General features: G+C 48.9%; 1 protein-coding gene across 1 annotated transcript in view; it reads right to left on the bottom strand.

Annotated features, from left to right (window-relative positions):
* The window catches only part of sntg2 (syntrophin, gamma 2), a 523,724-nt gene that overhangs the window by 125,211 nt on the left and 382,235 nt on the right, over positions 1 to 16,278 (bottom strand). The gene's annotated exons all lie outside the window — the stretch shown is intronic.

Here is a 16,278-nt window from a genome sequence, read left to right as displayed (position 1 = left end):
GGGTATGAAGGTTATGAGGGTGCAGAGGTAGGAGCCTCTGGGAGGTTTGGGGGGGTTAGGGATGGGGCATCTGGAGTGGGGGCATTTAAGGGTGTGTGGGGCGGCTTGAAGAGGGGAAGCCCCCAGGGACCCATAGCGGGGTGTCCTCACTAAGGGGGATGTGAGGTAATGCCAATGTGTGTGTGGGGTGACATTGCCCATGGATGGGGGGGGGGGGGGGGGGGGGGGGCACAAGTTCACTTAGAGATCGGGACACCCTTTCAAATTGGCGGCCCGATGTCAGAATTCAGCTCCGCAGTGCTGAAAATCATTTTTTGGATGTGATCTACTGACCACCCCACCACATGTTTTATGGTGGGGTGGGGGCCCGTCAGCGGAATCTACCGATCTCGTCGCTGTCAACGGGATTTCCCGTGCACCAGCCTGGGACTGAAATTTCTCGCATGCGTTGTTCTGTTATGTTACTTCGAGTAACATAGGCTGCTACTTGATGTAGGCTTTGCTGAAGGATGCTCCAGACTCCGAGATAAGTTCAACGTATTTATTGAGCGATTAACAATGCTCCTAAATGAGTTCGTCACTCTGCAAATCTGACTCTAGTAACTCAGTCTACTCTGCTAACTATACAAGCTTGCTCTAGACCACGTGCTGGGGTGTGATGTTGCTGTTAATCAACCCTGTCTTGCTCTCTAGGTTTCTGCTGGTGTAAGAGGCAGACCCTGTGTGCCTTGTCCTTTTTATAGTGGTAGTGTAGTGCCCCCTTGTGGTAATGCCACCTCTGGGTGTCCTTATTACCCATTGGTTGTGTCCTGTTCTGATGACCCATTGGTTGTGTGTCTGCATATCATGACGTTTCCCCTTTTAAAAATATATATATACATGTGTGTGTGCCTGTCTAAGGTGGCAATGGGAGCTATGGCTAACAGTGTTAAGAATGACTGGTATATACAATGGACAGAAATAGAGTAAAAGAAAAACAACAACTATTCAGAAGTCTAGTCTCTGGGGTTTCCGTCTGATCCTCGATGACTGCCGGAGAGGTGGCGGAGAGGATGCCAGTGTTTTGATAGGTGTGTGGGAGGCACGACTGGTGGACTCGTGGTTTGTGGTGTCTGGAGGTGACACTTCAACAGGTGGAAATGGAGGGGTAATTGGCTGTGGGCGTATGATTTTCCGCAGTGCCCTTCGATTTCTGCGAACAATGGAGCCATCAGACATTATTAGCACAGAGGATCTGGGCGCGGCATACCGAACAATGACAGCCGGGGCAGACCACGCACCATCAGGTGTCTTGATCCTGACAGTGTCTGCTGGGGATAGCACGTCCGGATCAGTGAGATGTGCGTCATAGTTCTGTTTCTGACTGTTGCGCAGCTGTTGCATCTTTTGTAGTACCAGTAGGTGATCTGGGTTGGGCAGATGTAGGGCTGGAAGTGTTGCTTGCAGGTCCCTGTTCATCAGCAGTTGAGCTGGTGACATGCCAATTGATAAGGGAGTCGCCCTGTACGCTCGTAGTGCAAGGTATTTGTCGAAGGCGGAGTCCGAGGCCTTGTGGATGAGTTGCTTGACGATGTGCACCCCCTTTTCGACTTTGCCGTTAGTAGTAGTGCGGGTAGTGCGGACTGGAGGTGAGGTGTCTGAAGTTGTAGCTCTTAGAAAACGTGGACCATTCTCGACTGTGGAAACACGTTCCATTGTCGCTCATGACGGTATTCGGGATGCCATGCCATGAGAATGTCTCTTTGCACACTTTGATGACAGTCCTTGAGGTGAGGTCGGACAGCTTCAGCACCTCCGGATAGTTCGAAAAGGAATCAATGAGTAGGATGTAGTCACGACCAATCACGTGGAATAGGTCAATGCTGACCTTGGACCATGGAGAGGTTTCCAGGTCGTGTTGTTGGAGCGTCTCCTTGCTCTGTGTTGGTTGGAACCTCTGACAGGTTTCGCAGTCCAGGACCATGTCCGTGATGTCCTGGTTGATGCCGGGCCAGTAGACGGCTTGTCGGGCCCTGCGTCTGCATTTTTCTATGCCCAGGTGTCCCTCATGAATCTGCCGCAGCACCATGCACTGGAGACACAGCGGGATCACTATTCTGTCCATCTTCCGCGTTGTAGAATTGAGGGCACTGCCCTTTCGGCAACCCATTGCTGAGGTTGTGGATGACTCGCTGCAACAGCGGGTCTTTGGGTGTCTCTTCTCTGATGCGAATGAGCTTTTCATCTGTTGCAGGGAGGGTGCTTGAGCACATTTGTGCCTGCGATTCAATGTGCTGGATGATCTCCAGTGGTTCATTGGGTGTGTTGACGGAGTGGGACAATGCATCGGCGATGATGAGCTCCTTGCCAGGCGTGTGCACCAGATTGAAATCGTACCTCCGGAGTTTGAGCAGAATTCTCTGCAATCGGGGCGTCATGTCGTTCAGGTCCTTTTGGATGATGTGGACCAGAGGTCTGTGATCCGTCTCAATGGTAAATGTCGGCAGGCCGTAGACGTAGTCATGGAATTTGAGGATGCTGGTGAGAAGACCTAAACACTCCTTTTCAATCTGCGCGTACCTGGTCTCCGTCGGTGTCATTGCCCGTGATGCGTATGCTGCTGTGACCCATGATAATGTGTCTTTTTTTTGTAGCAGCACCGCCCCAATGCCATCCTGACTCGCACCGGTCGATATCTTAGTTTCCCGGTCTGGGTCAAAGAATACAAGGACGGGTGCAGTGGTGAGCTTGGCCTTCAGCTCCAACCACTCTGTCTGGTGTTCCGTCTTCCACTCAAAGGCGGTTGATTTCTTGATCAGTTTTCTGAGGGCCGTTGTGTGTGTGGTCAAATTCGGGATGCATTTGCCGAGAGGTTTACCACTCTAAGGAAGCGCAGTACTGCTTTCTTGTCCTCGGGGACTTTCATTGCCTCAATGGCTTTTAATTTGCCCGTGTCCGGGCGTACACCGTGTTTCAATATCTGATCACCCAGGAACTTCAGCGTGGATGTCCCAAAACAGCACTTGGCTTTGTTTAATTTGAGGCCATATTCATGTATGCGTCGGAATACCCTCTTTAGTCTCGACACATGTCCCTCCAGAGTTGAAGACCAGATTATGATATTGTCAACGTGGACACGAACCCCTTCTATTCCTTCCATCATCTGTTCCATGAAGCGGTGGAATATCTCTGATGCCGAGATGATGCCAAATGGCATTCGGTTGTAGCAGAATCTGCCAAAAGACGTGTTGAAGGTGCAGAGCCTTCTGCTGGATTCTTCAAGTTGAATTTGCCAAAATCCTTGGGATGCGTCCAGTTTTGTGAAGAAGCACGCGTGTGCCATCTCGCTCTTGATTTCTTCCCTTTTTGGGATTGGGTAATGTTCCCGCATAATGTTTTTGTTCAGATCCTTGGGGTCGATGCAGATGTGTAGGTCCCCCGAAGGCTTTTTTACACACACCATCGAGCTGACCCAGTCGGTTCAGTGACCTTAGAGATAATGCCTTTTGTAGGATTGTGAGCTCTGCTTTCAGTCGCTCCCTCAGTGGAGCAGAGACTCCTCGTGATGCATGGACCACTGGTTTGGCATCAGGCCGCAGTAGAATCTTGTACTCGTATGGAAATGTGCCCATCCGCTGAAGACATCTGGGTACTGGGTTAGGATGTCGTCGCTGCTGGCTTGAAGATCCTGATGAGACGGCGTCATGGTGTAGACCCTTTGGATGAGGTTCAGTTGCTTGCAGGCTTGCGCACCTAGCAGCGACGCCCTGTCTGGTTGAACAATCTCGAAGCGTAGGCTTGTCTCTGTCGGTTGGACATTGTCAGATGGCAGGACCCCAGTGCCTTAATTGCGTTGCCATTGTAGTCCTGGAGTGTGCAGGCAGCTGGAAGGATTTTGAGAGCCTTCTTGATTCTCTTGAAGTCCAACTGCGAGATCAGGTTGGCGGAGGCACCTGTGTCCAGTATGAACTGGGTGGGGTATTGGTTGACATCCATCACTGCGTTCCATTCATCCTCAGAATCCACGGCAAGGATTAACCGGACTGGCGATGTGCCCGGTGTGGCGTATTCGCACTTCGTGATGATGACTACTCGGTATGTGTTATCCAGGTAGTCATTGTCTGGATCTGGAGCACAACCTTGATCAGAGTCATGCGTTCGGTGTTGCACACTTCTGATGCGATCATGCCTGAATTGTGGTCGCTGATTCCTGACTTGTGGTGCAGATCTGCACAGGGCTGCATAGTGGTTAAGTTTCCCACTGTAAACAGCGTTTGTCTCTTGCAGGGCATTTTTTTCTAAAGTGGGCGGTGCCACAGTTTGCACACGTCATGATGTCGGCGCCATGACACTCAGTGCGTCGTTGCACATGCGTGGTGCGGATCTCGGTCGTTTGCACCTGCGCAGTGCGGTTCTCGGCCGCTTCGTATTCCCGGTCATATTGTGTATGTGCCGGGCCCCGGGAGGAGCGCGTGAATTGGCTGCCGTCGGAGATGTGGAGGCGCTGCATCCGGGAGATGACCTGAACACTCTCCACCTTGTGGGAGGCTTGTTTTTCACTCTCAGCATTTTTGTATTGTGAGTAGTGATTTTTTGAATGCTCATTCACAGCGCACGTTTCAATAGCGACTTTTAAGGTCATGTGCTTGATTTTCAGCAATTGTTCTCGCAGATGATCAGAGTGGACTCAAAAACGATTTGGTCTCTGATCATGGAGTCAGTTATGTCACCGAAGTTGCAGGATTGCGCTAGCAGTCCAAGGTTAGTTAGATAACTATTGAAGGATTCATCTTTACCTTGCATCCTCTGCTTAAAGATGTAGCCTCAAATATTTTGTTTGTGTCCACCTCGCAGTGGCTGTCGAAGTTTTGTTTGAACGAACGCCAGTTAGCACTAAGGTTACCGGTGGTCCTGAGTTGATGAGGAGCCTGAATTTTGTCCATTGTGCCTGGATTCGGTAGCTGGTTGTCCCTGACCTTACTGAGTTGAACTAGGGAGATTGAGCAGTCACTCCTGTACCATGTTGTGTTATGTTACTTCGTAAGCTGCTCCTTGATGTAGACTTTGCTGAAGGATGCTGTAGACTCTGAGATAAGTTCAACGTATTTACTGAGCGATTAACAATGCTCCTAAACGAGTTCGACACTCTGCTAATCTGACTCTAGTAACTCAGTCTACTCTGCTAACTATACAAGCTTGCTCTAGACCACGTGCTGGGGTGTGATGTTGCTGTTAATCAACCCTGTCTTGCTCTCTAGGTTTCTGCCGGTGTAAGCAGAGCCTGTGTGCCTTGTCCTTTTTATAGTGGTCGTGTAGTGCCCCCTTGTGGTAATGCCACCTCTGGGTATCCTTATTACCCATTGGTTGTGTCCAGTTCTGATGATTCATTGGTTGCGTGTCTGCATATCATGACAGGCATGACCAGCCAGTAAATCTTGCCCTAAGTGTTGTTTGATAGCGATAGGGAACTCGCTGGTAGAGCCAACAGGAAGCTCCCTGCAAAAAGGGCGGTGCAGTAACACAGTGGTTAGCACCGTCGCTTCACAGCTCCAGGGTCCCAGGTTCGATTCCCGGCTTGGGTCACTGTCTGTTTGGAGTCTGCACTTTCTCCCCGTGGCTGCGTGGATTTCCTCTGGGTGCTCCGGTTTCCTCCCACAAGTCCAAAGATGTGCAGGTTAGGTGGCTTGGCCATGATAAATTACTCTTAGTGCATAAAAAAAGGGTAGGTGGGGCTACTGGGTTACAGGGGATAGGGTGGAGTTGTGGGCTTAAGTAGGGTGCTCTTTCCAAGGGCCAGTGCAGACTCGATGGGCCGAATGGCCTCCTTCTGCCATTCTAATGACTCTATGATAAATTATTTGAAAATCCGCCATAAAATGAACTTAGAAATCTTTTTGTTGAATTCTGTCCCTAGTCTGGAACCGCTGCAGTCCATGTGTTGTAGGAGCACCCAGAATGCTGTTCCGGATAGATACTGTATTTTGACCCAGGGACAGTGAAGGGACTGCGATATAGTTCCAAGTCAGAATGGCGTGTGGGAGCATGTGGTGGGGGAGGGGTACTTGAAGGTGGAGGTATTCAAATGCATCTGTTGCCCTTGTCTTTCTAAGTGGAGAGGTTGCAGGTTTGGAGGGTGCTGTTGAAGGAGCCTTGGTAAATTGTTGCAGTGCATATTGTACACGGTTTACGCCGCTACCACTGAGTGTTGGTGGGGTAGAGGGCGTGAATGTTGAAGGTGGTGGATGGGGTGCCAATTAATCGAGCTGTTTAGTCCGAGATGGTGTTGAGCTTCCTGAGGGTTCTCTGAGTAGTATTCATCTAGGCAAGTGCAGAGTATTCCATCACACTCCTTACGCGCTTTGTAGATAGTGAACAGGCTTCAAAGAGTCAGGAGGGAGTTACTTGCTGCAGAAATCCCAGCCACTGACGTGCTATTGTAGCCACGGTATTTTTATGGCTAGTCCAGTTCTGCTTCTGGTCAATGGTAACCCACAGGATATTGAAAGTGGGGCTTCAGCAATGGTAATGCCATTGAATGTCAAGGGGAGATGGTTAGATTCTCTCTTGCTGGCATGGTCTTTACTTAGCACTTGTGTGGCATGAATGTTAGATGCCACTGATCAGCCCAAGCCTTAATATTGTCCAGATTCTGCTATATATGGGCATTAACTGCCTCAGTATCTGAGGAGACATGAATGGTACTGACATTGTCTAATCACCAGAGTTGTGTGTAGGGCAGCTTTTAAAGGGTCATTAGTAAGTACGGTTATCCATAGAATTCCTACAGTTCAGTCATTCATACCTCAGTGTCCCATTTGCAATAGGCAGCAGAATTGCAGTAGGCATAGAGGTGCAATGGGAAAACACCATAGACGTTTTCAACTAGAGAAGCCATTGTGATCTGTTAGTTCACTTTGAGCCATCCAACATAAACCAGTCAACAGAAGGGTAACAGAACAAGGCCAAGTGAAGTGCATATGATGTTTCTTTCAATTCATTTGACTCACTTTTGCGTAGTTTGCCTTTGTTTTAAAAAGTATTAATACCCCTCAGCTCATCTTTTGAAACTGAGAAGGTGGAAATAAATAAAGGTGGCATCCTGCCTGCTGTGGGAATTGTCGCGGCAAGATGGAAAATTTGACAGACCAGCAAAAGGTCCGTTGAACTCAGGGGAAATTTCTCCTAATTTTAAAAGCCTTTGATGGAGTTAAAAAGTGATTCAATATCATACAATTGGGGTGGCACAGTGGTTCGCACTGCTACCTCACAGCGCCAGGATCCCGGGTTCAATTCCGGCCTCGGTGACTGTCTGTGTGGAGCCTGCACTTTCTCCCCGCGTCTGCGTGGGTTTCCTCCGGTTTCCTCCCACAGTCCAAAGATGTGTGGGATAGGTGGATTGGCCACGCTAAATTGCCTCTTAATATCCAGAAGGTTAGGTGGGGTTACTGGGTTACAGTGATAGGGTGGGGGTGGGCTTAGGTAGTGTGCTGTTTCCAATGGCCGGTGCAGACTCGATGGGCTGAATGGCCTCCTTCTGCACTGCAAGGATTCTATGATTTTAATCATACAACTAAGAAAGAGGCTATTTGGCCTGTTGTATTTGTCGGTTAACTCAGTTGGCAGGATGGCTGGTTCGTGATGAGGAGCGACGGCAAGAGCACAGGTTCGATTCTAGTGCCGGCTGAGGTTCATGAAGGCCCCGCCTTCTCAACCCTTACCTGAGGTGGGGTGACCCTCAGGTTAAATCGCCACCAATCACCCTTCAAAGAGGAGAGCAACCCATGGTCCTCTGGGACTGTGGCGACATTTACATTGCTCTTTCCTCTTGGCCTTGACTCGAATGGTTTCCTTCTTAAGTGTAGCTTTTGAAAGTTACTATTGAAACTGTTTACATCATCCTTCAGGAAGTGTATTCCAGATCATCTGTGGGATTCTCTGTTGGCGAGATCCTCCGCTTCGCCAGCAGCGCACCCACGCATGCGGGTTTCCCGACAGCGTGGGCTGGCCACAATGGGAAACCCCATTGCCGGAACAGAGGAGCCTGCTGCTGGCGGGGGTGCACTGTGCCGGAAAATGAAGAATCCCGCCCCATATCTTTTCACTGAACATAGAACATACAGTGCAGAAGAAGGCCATTCGGCCCATTGAGTCTGCACCGACCCACTTAAGCCCTCACTTCCACCCTATCCCCGTAACCCACCGATTCTCCGATATGGCGGCCAAGTGTTCGCGCCATCGTGAACGCCGTTGCGTTTCACGACGGCGCAAACAGGGCCCGGGCACAACCTCTTCTGGCCCCCACAGTGGGCCAGCACGGCGCTGGAGCGGTTCACGCCACTCCAGCCTCCGTACGTGGCACCAAATGGGCGCCGTGCCAACCCGTTCCTGCGCAGTTGGGCCAGCTCAATCCTGCACATGCGCAGTTGGGCCGCGCCGTCCTGCACATGCGCTGGGTACTTATTACGCGCGCCGGCCATGACCCAACATGATTAAGGAGCCCCCCCCACCCACAGGTCGTCCCCCCGAGCGTTCCCGCAGAGTTCCCGCCGGCAGCGACCAGGGGTGAACAACACCAGCGGGACTCTATCGTGTTGGAACAGCCGCTCGGCCCATTCGGGCTGGAGAATCGGTGGCCCGCCGGTTCCAGCGGCCTGCAGACGGCGCCACGCCAAACGCACCGGCGCAAATGACGCCAATTCTCCGCACCTCAGAGAATCGGGCGGCAGCGTCGGGGCGTCGTAGCACGGTTCCTCTGATTCTCCGGTGTGGGGCGGGGCTTGGAGAATCGCCCCCCCCAATAACCACTCCTCACCTTTTTTGGTTACTAAGGGCAATTTATCATGGACAATCCACTTAACCTGCACGTCTTTGGGCTGTGGGAAGAAACCAGAGCACCCGGAGGAAACCCACACAGACACGGGGAGAACGTGGAGACTCCGCACAGACAGTGACCCAGCAGTGAATCGAACCTTGGACACTGGGGCTGTGAAGCCACAGTGCTAATCACTTGTGTGACCGTGCTGCCCAGAGGAGATGGAAAACATTTCTGAGGAGAAACATTTCTGCTCATCGCCCCCTGACATTTTAGCCATCGATCCAAAATGGTTCTAAACATGCAATCAAGCAGTTTCAGGAGAATTGTTTTAAATTCAAGTCTGAATAGAGAATGTAGCATTTATTCCAACAGTTAGTTTCATAGCCTAGGTTTAAAAAAATAGACAGCAAATACACTTTACGATTAACAACGTGAGACCAATTAGCATAAGGTTAGCAGAGTTAGGAAGGGAAGGCAATAACCAATATATGAAGTCTTGCAAGTCTCATCCAGACCTATGAACAAATACAAAATAACAAAAACTGGAATGTTAATAATTGCATTGTCATCGTCAAATAAAGTGTTATTAACACTGCATCTCAGTGTCTAGGCTAATGTTTGATGCGACTGCCACCTAAGAGCTAAGTTGTACTTCACTTGGTGTTGCCTGTAGCTCCTGCTACAAACTAGGTTACGTTGCATGGTTCAAATTGGACTAATTATAACTTCACATACGAAACCTTAAAGATATATAACAATCTGATATCTACTGTACGAATTTAAAAGGCAGGAAGATTTTTCTGATACCCTTCTGCACTGTAAATTCTATGATTCTATGAATATAGTTGGCAGACACTGGAGTTTTGCAAGGAGGTGGAGGATGCCTGTTGGTGCAGACGGCAGACATGACAGGGCTTACTGCTGCCTTGCACAAGAGAGGAGGCAGGAACTCAGAGGGCCAGAGCATCAGTGCTCAGAGAATTGGCTAACCAGACAGCCAAACAGTACTTCGGCTGATCGTGCACTGAAACCTTTGGTGGCAAAAATATTTCTGATTTAAAAACAACATTTTTTTGCAGCTCCCCACATTAAATCCAACAGCTGCACACGATTGTGCATCAGACTCTTCGGGCTTGGCAATTTCACATTGAAATATCCCCTTTTGACCCTCCCTAGTTTGTTAAAAATCTCCTCACGGACCTTAATAGCCTGCTGAGTGAGTTCTTTGTTCTTTTTTTCCTGCCCTCCCATTGAAACGTGTCGCATTCCAGAGATCTCTGAATCCAGTGATGCCCACCGGGACTGCAATTTACAATGCACATTCACACCCTGCCCGCTCGCTCCTACAACGATAAATTCAGCTCAATATTTCCCACATATTGGGGCAATTGTGTTGGATTTGGCATTCACATTTCCTGCAAAGTACTGGCTTGACTCAAGATCATCTTGGTTCTTGGTGTTTTAATTGTTTCTTGATCCTTTAACTTAAAAAGAACTGCAATTAATTTAATTATCCCACCGAAGACAGTGGAACAGCTTGAACAATATTGGGAAAATTAAACTTAATTGCTTACTAGATCAATATACCTGTCACATGGCTTGATTAAGGCGTGATTAAGAATCTCTGGAAGTATTTTCTCTCTCTAATTACATCTTTTTAGAAGTAATGTCTTTTATTTCATTTAATTGAATGCAGACATGGATATTTTAATTGCAAAGTGAAGAATATACTGATCAAGCCAAATCGTTAAATTGTCCTCTGGGCTCTCACCAAACAACGTCTTAAAAGTGGCAGACCCTGGAAGTGATTCCAAAGCTCATGTCGCATTCATAATTTATCTTTAACGAAATCATTTTTATACCCATTTGAAAAGTTCCATGTACTATGTTAAGTTCCTGAGTTTTGTCGCTCCAGATTGTAAAGTTTCTAATGTGGGACATATCAGTTGTCCAACCCAGGAGAAGGGATTGCAGATCTTCACGCTCCAGCATAGTTTCCTTTTAAGGTTAGATAGGGGGGGCCGGAAAAGAATATTCAAAAAAGATCCAGGGCGGGATTCTCCCATCCCCGCGGCAAAGTGCCCACGCCATCGTAAAGGACGTTGCGTTTTACGACGGCGTGAACGGGCCACTGCCCGGAGTAATTCTAGCTCCTACAGGGGGCCAGCACGGCGCTGGAGCGGGTTGCGCCACTCCAGCTGACGATCCCGGAACGAACTGTGCACCGCGGGATCCGCACATGCTCAGTGGGGCCGGCGCCAACGCGCACATTCGCAGTGGTGCTGGCGCCAACGCATGGATTCGCGGTGGCCTCCTTCAACACGCCGGCCCCGACTCCACGTAGCGCAGGAGTACAGGGGCCGGCGCGTAGGAAAAGAGGCCGGGGGGCTGAGAGGCCGGCCTGCCGATTGGTGGGCCCTGATCGCGGGCCAGGCCGCATCGCAGGCCCCCCCCTCCCCCCCGCCCACAGGCCGCCACCCTACCCTTGCACGCGGAGTTCCCGCCGGCTGCGAGCAGGTGTGGACAGCGCCGACGGTACTCGGTATTTTTTATGGCCACTCGGCCCATACGGGCCGGAGAATTGGTGGGCCAGCCACATAGCGCGCCCCGCGAACGTCACCGCGCCAATCACGCCGGCGCCAATGGCGCCGTTTCTCCGCTCTGCGGAGAATCACGTGCCAGCGGCGTGGCCCGGTCGTGGGGATTCTCCGGAGGGTCCAGGGCTGGGAGAATCCCACCCCCAATATTCAGAGGTCAAAATAGCATAAGTGGATTTATGAGTTGACAAGATGGACTTGTCTATAACTTGCACTGGTGATTCTGTCTGAGCTTGCAAAGTTGGGAGCAAGTCACTCAAGTTGAAAAAAGAACAGGCAGGCACTGACACCAGTAGGAGAGTATCTAGAGTATCCAGAGAGTGAAGGCCACAAGATCGAGCAGAGTGATAGGTTCTGAGGCAGGGGTCAACCTCCCCTGACTTGAAATAAGATTTTTGTAATCTCTTTTTTATCTTTCTAGGTAGGCAGGAAATGGGAAAGATTTTCCACATTTTCAGTTGTGGCTGACCTGGATTCCCAGCTGAGGCCATTTTGGCCAGATGGCATGCCAGTAAACATCCAATCACTAAACATACTCATACCTACCCTGAGAATGCTCCTGTAGATCCAAGTGTTAATTGTATTTTAATTGTGTTTAATTGCATGCAGGTGGTCGTCATTAACCACCGATTCACTTGTGTTCCAAAATAAGAATGGGCTGAAACTATAATAATAATAATAACCTTTTATTGTCACAAGTATGAAGTTACTGTGAAAAGCCCCCAGTTGCCACATTCCGCCGCCTGTTGGGGTGAGCTGGTACAGGAATTGAACCTGCGCTGCTGGTCTTGTTCTGCATCACAAACCAGCTGTCTAGCCCACTGAGCTAAACCAGCTTTTTACCAGCTTATAGTTGCTGGATGAGATAGTACATGGTGGTAATGGGTAAATAAATGCTTAAATAGTGTGTAAAGATTGGCTCCAGTTCCATCTTTCACCACCTGGTATTCTGACTTATAACATGACGTGGAGATGCCGGCGTTGGACTGGGGTGAGCACATAATGAAGTCTTACAACACCAGGTTAAAGTCCAACAGGTTTGTTTCGATGTCACTAGCTTTCGGAGCGCTGCTCCTTCCTCAGGTGAATGAAGAGGTATGTTCCAGAAACATATATGTAGACAGATTCAAAGATGCCAGACAATGCTTGGAATGCGAGCATTAGCAGGTGATTAAATCTTTACAGATCACCCAAGCACAACGCAATGCCATCCGCGCTCTCAAGACCAACCGCAGCATCGTCATCAAACCAGCAGACAAAGGAGGGGCCACTGTCAAACTGAACAGAACGGACTACTGCAAAGAAGTATACCGACAACTGAACAACCAAGAACACTACAGACAGTTACCCGCAGATCCGACCAAGGAACACATCCGCCAACTTAACAGACTGATCAAGACCTTGGATCCAGATCGTCAGAGCACCCTACGTGCTCTCAACCCACGTACTCCCCGCATTGGAGATCTCTACTGCCTCCCGAAAATACACAAGGCCAACACACCAGGCCGTCCTATCGTTTCAGGCAATGGGACCCTGTGTGAGAACATCTCTGGCTACATCGAGGGCAACTTGAAACCCATCGTACAAGGTACGCCCAGCTTCTGTCGCGACACGACGGACTTCCTACAGGAACTCAGCAACCATGGACCAGTTGAACTAGGAACATTCCTCGTCACAATGGACGTCTCGGCACTCTATACCAGCATCCCCCATGACGACGGCATTGCTGCAACAGCCTCAGTACTCAACACCAACAACAGCCAATCTCCAGATGCAATTCTGCAACTCATCCGCTTCATTCTGGATCACAACGTCTTCACCTTCGACAACAAGTTCTTCATCCAGACGCATGGAACAGCCATGGGGACCAAATTCACACCCCAATATGCCAACATCTTCATGCACAAGTTTGAACAAGACGTACTCACTGCACAGGACCTTCAACCGACGTTATATACCAGATACATCGATGACATTTTTTTCCTTTGGACCCACGGCGAAGAATCACTGAAACGACTACACAATGACATCAATAAGTTCCATCCAACCATCAGACTCACCATGGACTACTCTCCAAAAACAGTTGCATTCTTGGACACACTCGTCTCCATCAAGGACAGTCACCTCAGCACTTCGCTTTACCGCAAACCCACAGATAACCTCACGATGCTCCACTTCTCCAGCTTCCACCCTAAACACATTAAAGAAGCCATCCCCTATGGACAAGCTCTCCGTATACACAGGATCTGCTCAGACGAGGAGGAGCATAACAGACATCTACAGACGTTGAAAGATGCCCTCGTACGAACGGGATATGGCACTCGACTCATCGATCGACAGTTCCAACGCGCCACAGCAAAAAACCGCACCGACCTTCTCAGAAGACAAACATGGGACACAACCGACAGAATACCCTTCGTCGTCCAGTACTTTCCCGGAGCGGAGAAACTACAACATCTTCTTCACAGCCTTCAACATGTCATTGATGAAGATGAACATCTTGCCAAGGTCATCCCCAAACACCCACTACTTGACTTCAAACAACCGCGCAACCTCAAACAAACCATTGTTTGCAGCAAACTACCCAGCCTTCAGAACAGTGACAACGACACCACACAACCCTGCCATGGCAATCTCTGCAAGACGTGCCAGATGATCGACATGGATACCACCATGACACGTGAGAACACCACCCACCCAGGTACGCGGTACATACTCGTGCGACTCGGCCAGCGTTGTCTACCTCATACGCTGCAGGAAAGGATGTCCCGAAGCGTGGTACATTGGCGAGACCATGCAGACGCTGCGACAATGAATGAATGGACATCGCGCGACAATCACCAGGCAGGAATGTTCCCTTCCAGTCGGGGAACACTTCAGCATTCAAGGGAATTCAGCCTCTGATCTCCGGGTAAGCGTTCTCCAAGGTGGCGTTCAGGACGCGCAACAACGCAGAATCGCCGAGCAGAAGCTTATAGCCGAGTTCCGCACACATGAGTGCGGCCTCAACCGGGACCTGGGATTCATGTCGCATTACATTCATTCCCCCGCCATCTGGCCTGCGAAATCCTACCAACTGTCCTGGCTTGACACAATTCACACCTCTTTAACCTGGGGTTACCCCATCTCTGGATCTGTAAAGATTTAATCACCTGCTAATGCTCGCATTCCAAGCATTGGCTGGCATCTTTGAATCTGTCTATATATATATGTTTCTGGAACATCTTCATTCACCTGAGGAAGGAGCAGCGCTCTGAAAGCTAGTGACATCGAAACAAACCTGTTGGACTTTAACCTGGTGTTGTAAGACTTCTTACTTATAACATGACAATAGAGAACAGTTGCCTGAAGACGAAGGTTGGAAACTAAGAAAATTGTCAGGCAGGAAACCAAAATCCTCGTTGCCATTCTGGAAAATGGCAGGACGCAAGCATAAATTTCTGGAGTGTGACGACCATCTAATGTTGTCAGACCCTGAAACATATGACCAGTGGAAATAGGAGAGGGATTTTCCAGTCCACCATCCGCATGTTTCACAGCCATTCACTGGCAGTGGGATTCTATCTTCCCAACGATTGTCAATGGAATTTCCCATTGTAACCACCCCCTGCTATTGCAAAACTTGTTGGAGGGGGTGCTCTGCAGGCGGGAAAATTGAATCGCAACAATTAGAGAATTCCGGCCAAGGATTACAACCCTACAAAAGGTAAGACTTTAACATTGTCACTTTTATAAGAAGTAAAATCAGAAGTTAAGGGTGCGAATCAACTGGGAAAAATCTATGTCTGGTTTTGGACGTGTTTAGCATTTATAAATAGAAATTGAAATGAGGAGGTTGGAATTAGAGAGAGGAAAAAGCAAAAGAGGGAGAGATCCAGCTAAAGGTGATGGAAATTAAAAAGGAGCTGCCAGGAGCTAGGGGGGAGCTTAATCCTACAACGCAATGGAGTGGCGATATGTTTAAATTCGCCCTCCCAAAGTTTGAAGAGAAGGATGTAGAAACCTTTTTTAGGGCATTTGAGAAAATAGCAACCCAAATGGAATGGCCAAAAGAAAAGTGGCTATTACCCATACAAAGTAAATTGACAGGGCAGACAAAGGAAGTTTATGCTTCATTGTTAGAGGGGGTGTCTAGGGATTATGATGAGGTAAAAACGACTATTCTGGATGCACATGAATTGGTTCCCGAAGCATATAGGCAAAAGTTTCAGAATTTAAGGAGACAAATGTGACAGGCGTATGGCAAATTCAAAAGGGTTAATCAGAACAATTTTAATAGATGGGTACACGCATTGGGAGTTGAAACTACCTATGAGACACTGAGCGAGGTCCTTTGCTGAGAAGAATTTAGGAATTCCCTAATTTCTGTGATAAGCCATGTTCAAGACAAGAGGGTGAAGACCGCTAGACAAGGAGCAATGATTGGATCGCTTGGAATTCCCCGAGGCTCCTCCTCAGATTAAGAAGGAAGGTACTGAGGGTGAAGGTGAGACTTGAAAGCCGAGGTGTTACCATTGTAATAAGGTGGGACATGTTCTTTCAGCGTGTTAGAAGTTGCGAGGAAAGCCCATGGGACTTGTTAGAGTTCATAAGGAGGATTCTGAAAAGGGAAAAAAAGTGGAGAATACTACAGGGCACACTGTAGCTCGAAGTGGACTTAGGAGACTTGAGTTTAACACTGCCGTGGGAGCAGGTATGATGAATGAGGTAGCTGAGAGATATGCAGGATTTTTGTCTAAGGGGAAGATTACCCCATTTCCCTCCACTGAAGCAGCCAACTCCATAACTATTTTAAGGGTCACAGGTGTTACTCAAACTCTCTTACTGGAGAGGGATTTTGTTTTCCCTCAAGAGAGTTCAATGAAAGCTAAGGTATTAGTGAATAGG

This window comes from Scyliorhinus torazame, chromosome 4, assembly GCF_047496885.1.
Source record: "Scyliorhinus torazame isolate Kashiwa2021f chromosome 4, sScyTor2.1, whole genome shotgun sequence".
NCBI lineage: Eukaryota > Metazoa > Chordata > Chondrichthyes > Carcharhiniformes > Scyliorhinidae > Scyliorhinus > Scyliorhinus torazame.
This window is presented reverse-complemented; position numbering and strand designations above follow the sequence as displayed.